Here is a 13,008-nt window from a genome sequence, read left to right on the forward strand (position 1 = left end):
CCTATCCGGCCACATGTCACTGTCCCCCGGCCAGACTTGGCGGCAAGTCCCGGGGAGGAACAAGCCCATGGAAGTAGGAGCTCCGACTTCCAAAGTGATGACGTCAGCGGGAGCAGCCGCTCGGCCGTATCCGGCGGCATGTCACTGTTCCCCGGCCAGACTTGGCGGCAAGTCCCGGGGACGAACAAGCCCATGGAAGTAGGGGCTCAGCGGGAGCAGCCAGTTGGCCTATCCGGCCACATGTCACTGTCCCCCGGCCAGACTTGGCGGCAAGTCCCGGGGAGGAACAAGCCCATGGAAGTAGGAGCTCCTACTTCCAAAGTGATGACGTCAGCGGGAGCAGCCGCTCGGCCGTATCCGGAAGCATGTCACTGTTCCCCGGCCAGACTTGGCGGCAAGTCCCGGGGACGAACAAGCCCATGGAAGTAGGGGCTCAGCGGGAGCAGCCAGTTGGCCTATCCGGCCACATGTCACTGTCCCCCGGCCAGACTTGGCGGCAAGTCCCGGGGAGGAACAAGCCCATGGAAGTAGGAGCTCCTACTTCCAAAGCGATGACGTCAGCGGGAGCAGCCGCTCGGCCGTATCCGGCCGCATGTCACTGTTCCCCGGCCAGACTTGGCTGTAGGTCCCGGAGAGGAATAATGCCCATGGAAGTAAGAGCTCCTACCTCCAAAGGGGCAAGTCAGCGGGAGAAGCCACTTGGCCTATCCGGCCACATGTCACTGTCCCCCGGCCAAGCTTGGCTGTAGGTCCCGGGGAGGAATAATGCCCATGGAAGTAGGAGCTCCTACTTCCAAAGGGGCAAGTCAGCGGAAGAAGCCACTAGTTCTATCCGGCCAAGAGTCACTGTTCCCCGGCCTTACTTGGCAGTAGGTCCCGGGGAGGAATAATGCCCATGGAAGTAGGAGCTCCTACTTCCAAAGGGGCAAGTCAGCGGGAGAAGCCACTTGGCCTATCCGGCCAAGAGTCACTGTTCCCCGGCCACTCTTGGCAGTAGGTCCCGGGGAGGAATAATGCCCATGGAAGTAGGAGCTCCTACTTCCAAAGGGGCAAGTCAGCGGGAGAAGCCACTTGGCCTATCCGGCCAAGACACACTGTTCCCCGGCCACACTTGGCAATAGGTCCCGGGGAGGAATAATGCCCATGGAAGTAGGAGCTCCTACTTCCAAAGGGGCAAGTCAGCGGGAGAAGCCACTAGTTCTATCCGGCCAAGAGTCACTGTTCCCCGGCTACACTTGGCAGTAGGTCCCGGGGAGGAATAATGCCCATGGAAGTAGGAGCTACTACCTCCAAAGGGTGAAGACACTTGGCTCTAAGTCCCCGAGAGGTATACTGCCCATGGGAGTAAGAGCTCCTACTTCCAAAGGGGCAAGTCAGCGGGAGAAGCCACTTGGCCTACCCGGCCAAGAGTCACTGTTCCCCGGCCACACTTGGCAGTAGGTCCCGGGGAGGAATAATGCCCATGGAAGTAGGAGCTCCTACTTCCAAAGGGGCAAGTCAGCGGGAGAAGCCACTTGGCCTACCCGGCCAAGAGTCACTGTTCCCCGGCCACACTTGGCAGTAGGTCCCGGGGAGGAATAATGCCCATGGAAGTAGGAGCTCCTACTTCCAAAGGGGCAAGTCAGCGGGAGAAGCCACTTGGCCTATCCGGCCACATGTCACTGTCCCCCGGCCACACTTGGCTGTAGGTCCCGGGGAGGAATAATGCCCATGGAAGTAGGAGCTCCTACTTCCAAAGGGGCAAGTCAGCGGAAGAAGCCACTAGTTCTATCCGGCCAAGAGTCACTGTTCCCCGGCCTTACTTGGCAGTAGGTCCCGGGGAGGAATAATGCCCATGGAAGTAGGAGCTCCTACTTCCAAAGGGGCAAGTCAGCGGGAGAAGCCACTTGGCCTATCCGGCCAAGAGTCACTGTTCCCCGGCCACACTTGGCAATAGGTCCCGGGGAGGAATAATGCCCATGGAAGTAGGAGCTCCTACTTCCAAAGGGGCAAGTCAGCGGGAGCAGCCACTTGGCCTACCCGGCCAAGTTTCACTGTTCCCCGGCCACACTTGGCTGTAGGTCCCGGAGAGGAATAATGCCCATGGAAGTAAGAGCTCCTACCTCCAAAGGGGCAAGTCAGCGGGAGAAGCCACTTGGCCTATCCGGCCACATGTCACTGTCCCCCGGCCAAGCTTGGCTGTAGGTCCCGGGGAGGAATAATGCCCATGGAAGTAGGAGCTCCTACTTCCAAAGGGGCAAGTCAGCGGAAGAAGCCACTAGTTCTATCCGGCCAAGAGTCACTGTTCCCCGGCCTTACTTGGCAGTAGGTCCCGGGGAGGAATAATGCCCATGGAAGTAGGAGCTCCTACTTCCAAAGGGGCAAGTCAGCGGGAGAAGCCACTTGGCCTAACCGGCCAAGAGTCACTGTTCCCCGGCCACACTTGGCAGTAGGTCCCGGGGAGGAATAATGACCATGGAAGTAAGAGCTCCTACTTCCAAAGGGGCAAGTCAGCGGGAGAAGCCACTTGTCCTATCCGGCCAAGAGTCACTGTTCCCCGGCCACACTTGGCAGTAGGTCCCGGGGAGGAATAATGCCCGTGGAAGTAAGAGCTCCTACTTCCATAGGGGCAAGTCAGCGGGAGAAGCCACTTGGCCTATCCGGCCAAGAGTCACTGTTCCCCGGCTACACTTGGCAGTAGGTCCCGGGGAGGAATAATGACCATGGAAGTAAGAGCTCCTACTTCCAAAGGGGCAAGTCAGCGGGAGAAGCCACTTCGCCTACCCGGCCAAGTGTCACTGTCCCCCGGCCAGACTTGGCGGCAAGTCCCGGGGAGGAATAATGCCCATGGAAGTAGGAGCTACTACCTCCAAAGGGGCAAGTCAGCGGGAGAAGCCACTTGGCCTATCCGGCCAAGAGTCACTGTTCCCCGGCCACACTTGGCAGTAGGTCCCGGGGAGGAATAATGCCCATGGAAGTAGGAGCTCCTACTTCCAAAGGGGCAAGTCAGCGGGAGAAGCCACTTGGCCTATCCGGCCACATGTCACTGTCCCCCGGCCACACTTGGCAGTAGGTCCCGGGGAGGAATAATGCCCATGGAAGTAAGAGCTCCTACTTCCAAAGGGGCAAGTCAGCGGGAGCAGCCACTTGGCCTATCCGGCCAAGAGTCACTGTTCCCCGGCCACACTTGGCAGTAGGTCCCGGGGAGGAATAATGCCCATGGAAGTAGGAGCTCCTACTTCCAAAGGGGCAAGTCAGCGGGAGCAGCCACTTGGCCTATCCGTCCAAGAGTCACTGTTCCCCGGCCACACTTGGCTGTAGGTCCCGGGGAGGAATAATGCCCATGGAAGTAAGAGCTCCTACTTCCAAAGGGGCAAGTCAGCGGGAGAAGCCACTTGGCCTATCCGGCCACATGTCACTGTCCCCCGGCCACACTTGGCAGTAGGTCCCGGGGAGGAATAATGCCCATGGAAGTAGGAGCTACTACCTCCAAAGGGTGAAGACACTTGGCTCTAAGTCCCCGAGAGGTATAGTGCCCATGGAAGTAAGAGCTCCTACTTCCAAAGGGGCAAGTCAGCGGGAGAAGCCACTTGGCCTACCCGGCCAAGAGTCACTGTTCCCCGGCCACACTTGGCAGTAGGTCCCGGGGAGGAATAATGCCCATGGAAGTAAGAGCTCCTACTTCCAAAGGGGCAAGTCAGCGGGAGAAGCCACTTCGCCTACCCGGCCAAGTGTCACTGTCCCCCGGCCAGACTTGGCTGCAAGTCCCGGGGAGGAATAATGCCCATGGAAGTAGGAGCTACTACCTCCAAAGGGGCAAGTCAGCGGGAGAAGCCACTTGGCCTATCCGGCCAAGAGTCACTGTTCCCCGGCCACACTTGGCAGTATGTCCCGGGGAGGAATAATGCCCATGGAAGTAGGAGCTACTGCCTCCAAAGGGTGAAGACACTTGGCTCTAAGTCCCCGAGAGGTATACTGCCCATGGAAGTAAGAGCTCCTACTTCCAAAGGGGCAAGTCAGCGGGAGAAGCCACTTGGCCTATCCGGCCAAGAGTCACTGTTCCCCGGCCACACTTGGCAGGAGGTCCCGGGGAGGAATAATGCCCATGGAAGTAGGAGCTCCTACTTCCAAAGGGTCAAGTCAGCGGGAGAAGCCACTTGGCCTATCCGGCCAAGAGTCACTGTTCCCCGGCCACACTTGGCAGTAGGTCCCGGGGAGGAATAATGCCCATGGAAGTAGGAGCTACTACCTCCAAAGGGTGAAGACACTTGGCTCTAAGTCCCCGAGAGGTATACTGCCCATGGAAGTAAGAGCTCCTACTTCCAAAGGGGCAAGTCAGCGGGAGAAGCCACTTGGCCTATCCGGCCAAGAGTCACTGTTCCCCGGCCACACTTGGCAGGAGGTCCCGGGGAGGAATAATGCCCATGGAAGTAGGAGCTCCTACTACCAAAGGGTCAAGTCAGCGGGAGAAGCCACTTGGCCTATACGGCCAAGAGTCACTGTTCCCCGGCCACACTTGGCAGTAGGTCCCGGGGAGGAATAATGCCCATGGAAGTAGGAGCTCCTACTTCCAAAGGGGCAAGTCAGCGGGAGAAGCCACTTCGCCTACCCGGCCAAGTGTCACTGTCCCCCGGCCAGACTTGGCGGCAAGTCCCGGGGAGGAATAATGCCCATGGAAGTAGGAGCTCCTACTTCCAAAGGGGCAAGTCAGCGGGAGAAGCCACTTCGCCTACCCGGCCAAGTGTCACTGTCCCCCGGCCAGACTTGGCGGCAAGTCCCGGGGAGGAATAATGCCCATGGAAGTAGGAGCTCCTACTTCCAAAGGGGCAAGTCAGCGGGAGAAGCCACTTCGCCTACCCGGCCAAGTGTCACTGTCCCCCGGCCAGACTTGGCGGCAAGTCCCGGGGAGGAATAATGCCCATGGAAGTAGGAGCTCCTACTTCCAAAGGGGCAAGTCAGCGGGAGAAGCCACTTCGCCTACCCGGCCAAGTGTCACTGTCCCCCGGCCAGACTTGGCGGCAAGTCCCGGGGAGGAATAATGCCCATGGAAGTAGGAGCTCACTTGGCTCTAAGTCTTCGAGAGGTATAATGCCCATGGAAGTAAGAGCTCCTACTTCCAAAGGGGCAAGTAAGCGGGAGAAGCCACTTCGCCTACCCGGCCAAGTGTCACTGTCCCCCGGCCAGACTTGGCGGCAAGTCCCGGGGAGGAATAATGCCCATGGAAGTAGGAGCTCCTACTTCCAAAGGGGCAAGTCAGCGGGAGAAGCCACTTCGCCTACCCGGCCAAGTGTCACTGTCCCCCGGCCAGACTTGGCGGCAAGTCCCGGGGAGGAATAATGCCCATGGAAGTAGGAGCTCCTACTTCCAAAGGGGCAAGTCAGCGGGAGAAGCCACTTCGCCTACCCGGCCAAGTGTCACTGTCCCCCGGCCAGACTTGGCGGCAAGTCCCGGGGAGGAATAATGCCCATGGAAGTAGGAGCTCACTTGGCTCTAAGTCTTCGAGAGGTATAATGCCCATGGAAGTAAGAGCTCCTACTTCCAAAGGGGCAAGTCAGCGGGAGAAGCCACTTCGCCTACCCGGCCAAGTGTCACTGTCCCCCGGCCAGACTTGGCGGCAAGTCCCGGGGAGGAATAATGCCCATGGAAGTAGGAGCTCCTACTTCCAAAGGGGCAAGTCAGCGGGAGAAGCCACTTCGCCTACCCGGCCAAGTGTCACTGTCCCCCGGCCAGACTTGGCGGCAAGTCCCGGGGAGGAATAATGCCCATGGAAGTAGGAGCTCCTACTTCCAAAGGGGCAAGTCAGCGGGAGAAGCCACTTCGCCTACCCGGCCAAGTGTCACTGTCCCCCGGCCAGACTTGGCGGCAAGTCCCGGGGAGGAATAATGCCCATGGAAGTAGGAGCTCCTACTTCCAAAGGGGCAAGTCAGCGGGAGAAGCCACTTCGCCTACCCGGCCAAGTGTCACTGTCCCCCGGCCAGACTTGGCGGCAAGTCCCGGGGAGGAATAATGCCCATGGAAGTAGGAGCTCACTTGGCTCTAAGTCTTCGAGAGGTATAATGCCCATGGAAGTAAGAGCTCCTACTTCCAAAGGGGCAAGTCAGCGGGAGAAGCCACTTCGCCTACCCGGCCAAGTGTCACTGTCCCCCGGCCAGACTTGGCGGCAAGTCCCGGGGAGGAATAATGCCCATGGAAGTAGGAGCTCCTACTTCCAAAGGGGCAAGTCAGCGGGAGAAGCCACTTCGCCTACCCGGCCAAGTGTCACTGTCCCCCGGCCAGACTTGGCGGCAAGTCCCGGGGAGGAATAATGCCCATGGAAGTAGGAGCTCCTACTTCCAAAGGGGCAAGTCAGCGGGAGAAGCCACTTCGCCTACCCGGCCAAGTGTCACTGTCCCCCGGCCAGACTTGGCGGCAAGTCCCGGGGAGGAATAATGCCCATGGAAGTAGGAGCTCACTTGGCTCTAAGTCTTCGAGAGGTATAATGCCCATGGAAGTAAGAGCTCCTACTTCCAAAGGGGCAAGTCAGCGGGAGAAGCCACTTCGCCTACCCGGCCAAGTGTCACTGTCCCCCGGCCAGACTTGGCGGCAAGTCCCGGGGAGGAATAATGCCCATGGAAGTAGGAGCTCCTACTTCCAAAGGGGCAAGTCAGCGGGAGAAGCCACTTCGCCTACCCGGCCAAGTGTCACTGTCCCCCGGCCAGACTTGGCGGCAAGTCCCGGGGAGGAATAATGCCCATGGAAGTAGGAGCTCCTACTTCCAAAGGGGCAAGTCAGCGGGAGAAGCCACTTCGCCTACCCGGCCAAGTGTCACTGTCCCCCGGCCAGACTTGGCGGCAAGTCCCGGGGAGGAATAATGCCCATGGAAGTAGGAGCTCACTTGGCTCTAAGTCTTCGAGAGGTATAATGCCCATGGAAGTAAGAGCTCCTACTTCCAAAGGGGCAAGTCAGCGGGAGAAGCCACTTCGCCTACCCGGCCAAGTGTCACTGTCCCCCGGCCAGACTTGGCGGCAAGTCCCGGGGAGGAATAATGCCCATGGAAGTAGGAGCTCCTACTTCCAAAGGGGCAAGTCAGCGGGAGAAGCCACTTCGCCTACCCGGCCAAGTGTCACTGTCCCCCGGCCAGACTTGGCGGCAAGTCCCGGGGAGGAATAATGCCCATGGAAGTAGGAGCTCCTACTTCCAAAGGGGCAAGTCAGCGGGAGAAGCCACTTCGCCTACCCGGCCAAGTGTCACTGTCCCCCGGCCAGACTTGGCGGCAAGTCCCGGGGAGGAATAATGCCCATGGAAGTAGGAGCTCACTTGGCTCTAAGTCTTCGAGAGGTATAATGCCCATGGAAGTAAGAGCTCCTACTTCCAAAGGGGCAAGTCAGCGGGAGAAGCCACTTCGCCTACCCGGCCAAGTGTCACTGTCCCCCGGCCAGACTTGGCGGCAAGTCCCGGGGAGGAATAATGCCCATGGAAGTAGGAGCTCCTACTTCCAAAGGGGCAAGTCAGCGGGAGAAGCCACTTCGCCTACCCGGCCAAGTGTCACTGTCCCCCGGCCAGACTTGGCGGCAAGTCCCGGGGAGGAATAATGCCCATGGAAGTAGGAGCTCCTACTTCCAAAGGGGCAAGTCAGCGGGAGAAGCCACTTCGCCTACCCGGCCAAGTGTCACTGTCCCCCGGCCAGACTTGGCGGCAAGTCCCGGGGAGGAATAATGCCCATGGAAGTAGGAGCTCACTTGGCTCTAAGTCTTCGAGAGGTATAATGCCCATGGAAGTAAGAGCTCCTACTTCCAAAGGGGCAAGTCAGCGGGAGAAGCCACTTCGCCTACCCGGCCAAGTGTCACTGTCCCCCGGCCAGACTTGGCGGCAAGTCCCGGGGAGGAATAATGCCCCATGGAGCTCGGGCAGACTAGAAGTAACCTCGTCTGCCCGCTGGAGGGCGCCCTTCCCGGAGCGGAGGGGACCCCCTTGGCCACAAAGTGCAAGCCGAGTTTGGAGCTCGAAACCCGGCCACGCTTGGTCGTAGGTCCCGGTGAGGAACATGGCCATGGAAGTCGGAGCTCAAACCTCCAAATTGACCTCAGCGGGAGCACTTGCTGAGGCTGCCCGGGCATGGGTTACTGTTCCCCGGGCACACTTGGTCGTAGGTCCAAGTGTGGAACGTGTCCATGGAAGTTGAAGTGAAGAGAACCGCGAAAGGGAGTTTTTGCGCGAAGCCGCGGCCGAGGAGGGCTCACCGATCCCGGCGTGATTTCTGCCAGGCCCGGTACCCAAACCGAACTCCGCATGGTGGCTGGATCCGCGACCCTGGAACCCTGGGCCGGGAGCCTAGGGGCGAGAGGGGCCCCATGGAGCTCGGGCAGACTAGAAGTACCCTCGTCTGCCCGCTGGAGGGCGCCCTTCCCGGAGCGGAGGGGACCCCCCAAGCGACCAAGTGCAAGCCGAGTTTGGAGCTCGAAACCCGGCCACACTTGGTAGTATGTCCCGGTGAGGAACATGCCCATGGAAGTAAGAGCTCAGCGGGAGCAGCCACTCAGGCTACCCGGGAATGTGTCACTGTCCCCCGGCCAAGACTTGGCGGCAAGTCCCGGGGAGGAATAGTTCCCATGGAAGTAGCTCAGCGGGAGCAGCCACTCAGGCTACCCGGGAATGTGTCACTGTCCCCCGGCCAGACTTGGCGGCAGGTCCCGGGGAGGAATAGTGCTCATGGAAGTAGCTCAGCGGGAGCAGCCACTCAGGCTACCCGGGAATGTGTCACTGTCCCTCGGCCACACTTGGTCGTTGATTCCTGATGAGGAACATGCCCATGGAACTAAAGAGTTCAGCGGGAGCAGCCGCTCAGGCTACCCGGGAATGTGTCACTGTCCCCCGGCCAGACTTGGCGGCAGGTCCCGGGGAGGAACAGTGCCCATGGAAGTCGGAGCTCCAACCTCCAAGTTGACCTCAGCGGGAGCAGCCGCTGAGGCTACCCGGGCATGGGTGACTGTTCCCCGGCCACACTTGGTCGGAGGTCCCGGTGTGGAACATGCCCATGGAAGTTGAAGGGAAGAGAACCGCGAAAGGGAGTTTGGAGGCTTAGCCGCGGCCGAGGAGGTCTCACCGATCCCGGCGTGATTCCAGCCAGGCCCGGTACCCTATACCGAACTCGACAGGGTGGCTGTATCCGGGACCCTGGAACCCTGGGCGGGGAGCCTAGGGGCGAGAGGGGCCCCATGGAGCTCGGGCAGACTAGAAGTACCCTCGTCTGCCCGCTGGAGGGCGCCCTTCCCGGAGCGGAGGGGACCCCCCAAGCGACCAAGTGCAAGCCGAGTTTGGAGCTCGAAACCCGGCCACACTTGGTAGTATGTCCCGGTGAGGAACATGCCCATGGAAGTAAGAGCTCAGCGGGAGCAGCCACTCAGGCTACCCGGCAATGTGTCACTGTCCCCCGGCCAAGACTTGGCGGCAAGTCCCGGGGAGGAATAGTGCCCATGGAAGTAGCTCAGCGGGAGCAGCCGCTGAGGCTACCCGGGAATGTGTCACTGTCCCCCGGCCAGACTTGGCGGCAGGTCCCGGGGAGGAATAGTGCTCATGGAAGTAGCTCAGCGGGAGCAGCTGCTGAGGCTACCCGGGAATGTGTCACTGTCCCTGGGCCACACTTGGTCGTTGGTTCCTGATGAGGAACATGCCCATGGAAGTAAGAGTTCAGCGGGAGAAGCCGCTCAAGCTACCCGGGAATGTGTCACTGTCCCCCGGCCAGACTTGGCGGCAGGTCCCGGGGAGGAACAGTGCCCATGGAAGTCGGAGCTCCAACCTCCAAGTTGACCTCAGCGGGAGCACTTGCTGAGGCTACCCGGGCATGGGCGACTGTTCCCCGGCCACACTTGGTCGGAGGTCCCGGTGTGGAACATGCCCATGGAAGTTGAAGGGAAGAGAACCGCGAAAGGGAGTTTGGAGGCTGAGCCGCGGCCGAGGAGGTCTCACCGATCCCGGCGTGATTCCAGCCAGGCCCGGTACCCTATACCGAACTCGACAGGGTGGCTGTATCCGGGACCCTGGAACCCTGGGCGGGGAGCCTAGGGGCGAGAGGGGCCCCATGGAGCTCGGGCAGACTAGAAGTACCCTCGTCTGCCCGCTGGAGGGCGCCCTTCCCGGAGCGGAGGGGACCCCCCAAGCGACCAAGTGCAAGCCGAGTTTGGAGCTCGAAACCCGGCCACACTTGGTAGTATGTCCCGGTGAGGAACATGCCCATGGAAGTAAGAGCTCAGCGGGAGCAGCCACTCAGGCTACCCGGCAATGTGTCACTGTCCCCCGGCCAAGACTTGGCGGCAAGTCCCGGGGAGGAATAGTGCCCATGGAAGTAGCTCAGCGGGAGCAGCCGCTGAGGCTACCCGGGAATGTGTCACTGTCCCCCGGCCAGACTTGGCGGCAGGTCCCGGGGAGGAATAGTGCTCATGGAAGTAGCTCAGCGGGAGCAGCTGCTGAGGCTACCCGGGAATGTGTCACTGTCCCTGGGCCACACTTGGTCGTTGGTTCCTGATGAGGAACATGCCCATGGAAGTAAGAGTTCAGCGGGAGAAGCCGCTCAAGCTACCCGGGAATGTGTCACTGTCCCCCGGCCAGACTTGGCGGCAGGTCCCGGGGAGGAACAGTGCCCATGGAAGTCGGAGCTCCAACCTCCAAGTTGACCTCAGCGGGAGCACTTGCTGAGGCTACCCGGGCATGGGCGACTGTTCCCCGGCCACACTTGGTCGGAGGTCCCGGTGTGGAACATGCCCATGGAAGTTGAAGGGAAGAGAACCGCGAAAGGGAGTTTGGAGGCTGAGCCGCGGCCGAGGAGGTCTCACCGATCCCGGCGTGATTCCAGCCAGGCCCGGTACCCTATACCGAACTCGACAGGGTGGCTGTATCCGGGACCCTGGAACCCTGGGCGGGGAGCCTAGGGGCGAGAGGGGCCCCATGGAGCTCGGGCAGACTAGAAGTACCCTCGTCTGCCCGCTGGAGGGCGCCCTTCCCGGAGCGGAGGGGACCCCCCAAGCGACCAAGTGCAAGCCGAGTTTGGAGCTCGAAACCCGGCCACACTTGGTAGTTGGTCCCGGTGAGGAACATGCCCATGGAAGTAAGAGCTCAGCGGGAGCAGCCACTCAGGCTACACGGCAATGTGTCACTGTCCCCCGGCCAAGACTTGGCGGCAAGTCCCGGGGAGGAATAGTGCCCATGGAAGTAGCTCAGCGGGAGCAGCTGCTGAGGCTACCCGGCAATGTGTCACTGTCCCCCGGCCAAGACTTGGCGGCAAGTCCCGGGGAGGAATAGTGCCCATGGAAGTAGCTCAGCGGGAGCAGCCGCTCAGGCTACCCGGGAATGTGTCACTGTCCCCCGGCCAGACTTGGCGGCAGGTCCCGGGGAGGTATAGTGCTCATGGAAGTAGCTCAGCGGGAGCAGCTGCTGAAGATACCCGGGAATGTGTCACTGTCCCTGGGCCACACTTGGTCGTTGGTTCCTGATGAGGAACATGCCCATGGAAGTAAGAGTTCAGCGGGAGAAGCCGCTCAGGCTACCCGGGAATGTGTCACTGTCCCCCGGCCAAGACTTGGCGGCAAGTCCCGGGGAGGAATAGTGCCCATGGAAGTAGCTCAGCGGGAGCAGCCGCTCAGGCTACCCGGGAATGTGTCACTGTCCCCCGGCCAGACTTGGCGGCAGGTCCCGGGGAGGAATAGTGCTCATGGAAGTAGCTCAGCGGGAGCAGCCACTCAGGCTACCCGGGAATGTGTCACTGTCCCTGGGCCACACTTGGTCGTTGGTTCCTGATGAGGAACATGCCCATGGAAGTAAGAGTTCAGCGGGAGCAGCCGCTAAGGGCTACCCGGGAATGTGTCACTGTCCCCCGGCCAGACTTGGCGGCAGGTCCCGGGGAGGAATAGTGCCCATGGAAGTCGGAGCTCCAACCTCCAAGTTGACCTCAGCGGGAGCAGCCGCTGAGGCTACCCGGGCATGGGTGACTGTTCCCCGGCCACACTTGGTCGGAGGTCCCGGTGTGGAACATGCCCATGGAAGTTGAAGGGAAGAGAACCGCGAAAGGGAGTTTGGAGGCTGAGCCGCGGCCGAGGAGGTCTCACCGATCCCGGCGTGATTCCAGCCAGGCCCGGTACCCTATACCGAACTCGGCAGGGTGGCTGTATCCGGGACCCTGGAACCCTGGGCGGGGAGCCTAGGGGCGAGAGGGGCCCCATGGAGCTCGGGCAGACTAGAAGTACCCTCGTCTGCCCGCTGGAGGGCGCCCTTCCCGGAGCGGAGGGGACCCCCAAGCGACCAAGTGCAAGCCGAGTTTGGAGCTCGAAACCCGGCCACACTTGGTAGTATGTCCCGGTGAGGAACATGCCCATGGAAGTAAGAGCTCAGCGGGAGCAGCCACTCAGGCTACCCGGCAATGTGTCACTGTCCCCCGGCCAAGACTTGGCGGCAAGTCCCGGGGAGGAATAGTGCCCATGGAAGTAGCTCAGCGGGAGCAGCCGCTCAGGCTACCCGGGAATGTGTCACTGTCCCCCGGCCAGACTTGGCGGCAGGTCCCGGGGAGGAATAGTGCTCATGGAAGTAGCTCAGCGGGAGCAGCCACTCAGGCTACCCGGGAATGTGTCACTGTCCCTGGGCCACACTTGGTCGTTGGTTCCTGATGAGGAACATGCCCATGGAAGTAAGAGTTCAGCGGGAGCAGCCGCTAAGGGCTACCCGGGAATGTGTCACTGTCCCCCGGCCAGACTTGGCGGCAGGTCCCGGGGAGGAATAGTGCCCATGGAAGTCGGAGCTCCAACCTCCAAGTTGACCTCAGCGGGAGCAGCCGCTGAGGCTACCCGGGCATGGGTGACTGTTCCCCGGCCACACTTGGTCGGAGGTCCCGGTGTGGAACATGCCCATGGAAGTTGAAGGGAAGAGAACCGCGAAAGGGAGTTTGGAGGCTGAGCCGCGGCCGAGGAGGTCTCACCGATCCCGGCGTGATTCCAGCCAGGCCCGGTACCCTATACCGAACTCGGCAGGGTGGCTGTATCCGGGACCCTGGAACCCTGGGCGGGG

This window comes from Engystomops pustulosus, unplaced genomic scaffold (assembly GCF_040894005.1).
Source record: "Engystomops pustulosus unplaced genomic scaffold, aEngPut4.maternal MAT_SCAFFOLD_182, whole genome shotgun sequence".
Taxonomy (NCBI): domain Eukaryota; kingdom Metazoa; phylum Chordata; class Amphibia; order Anura; family Leptodactylidae; genus Engystomops; species Engystomops pustulosus.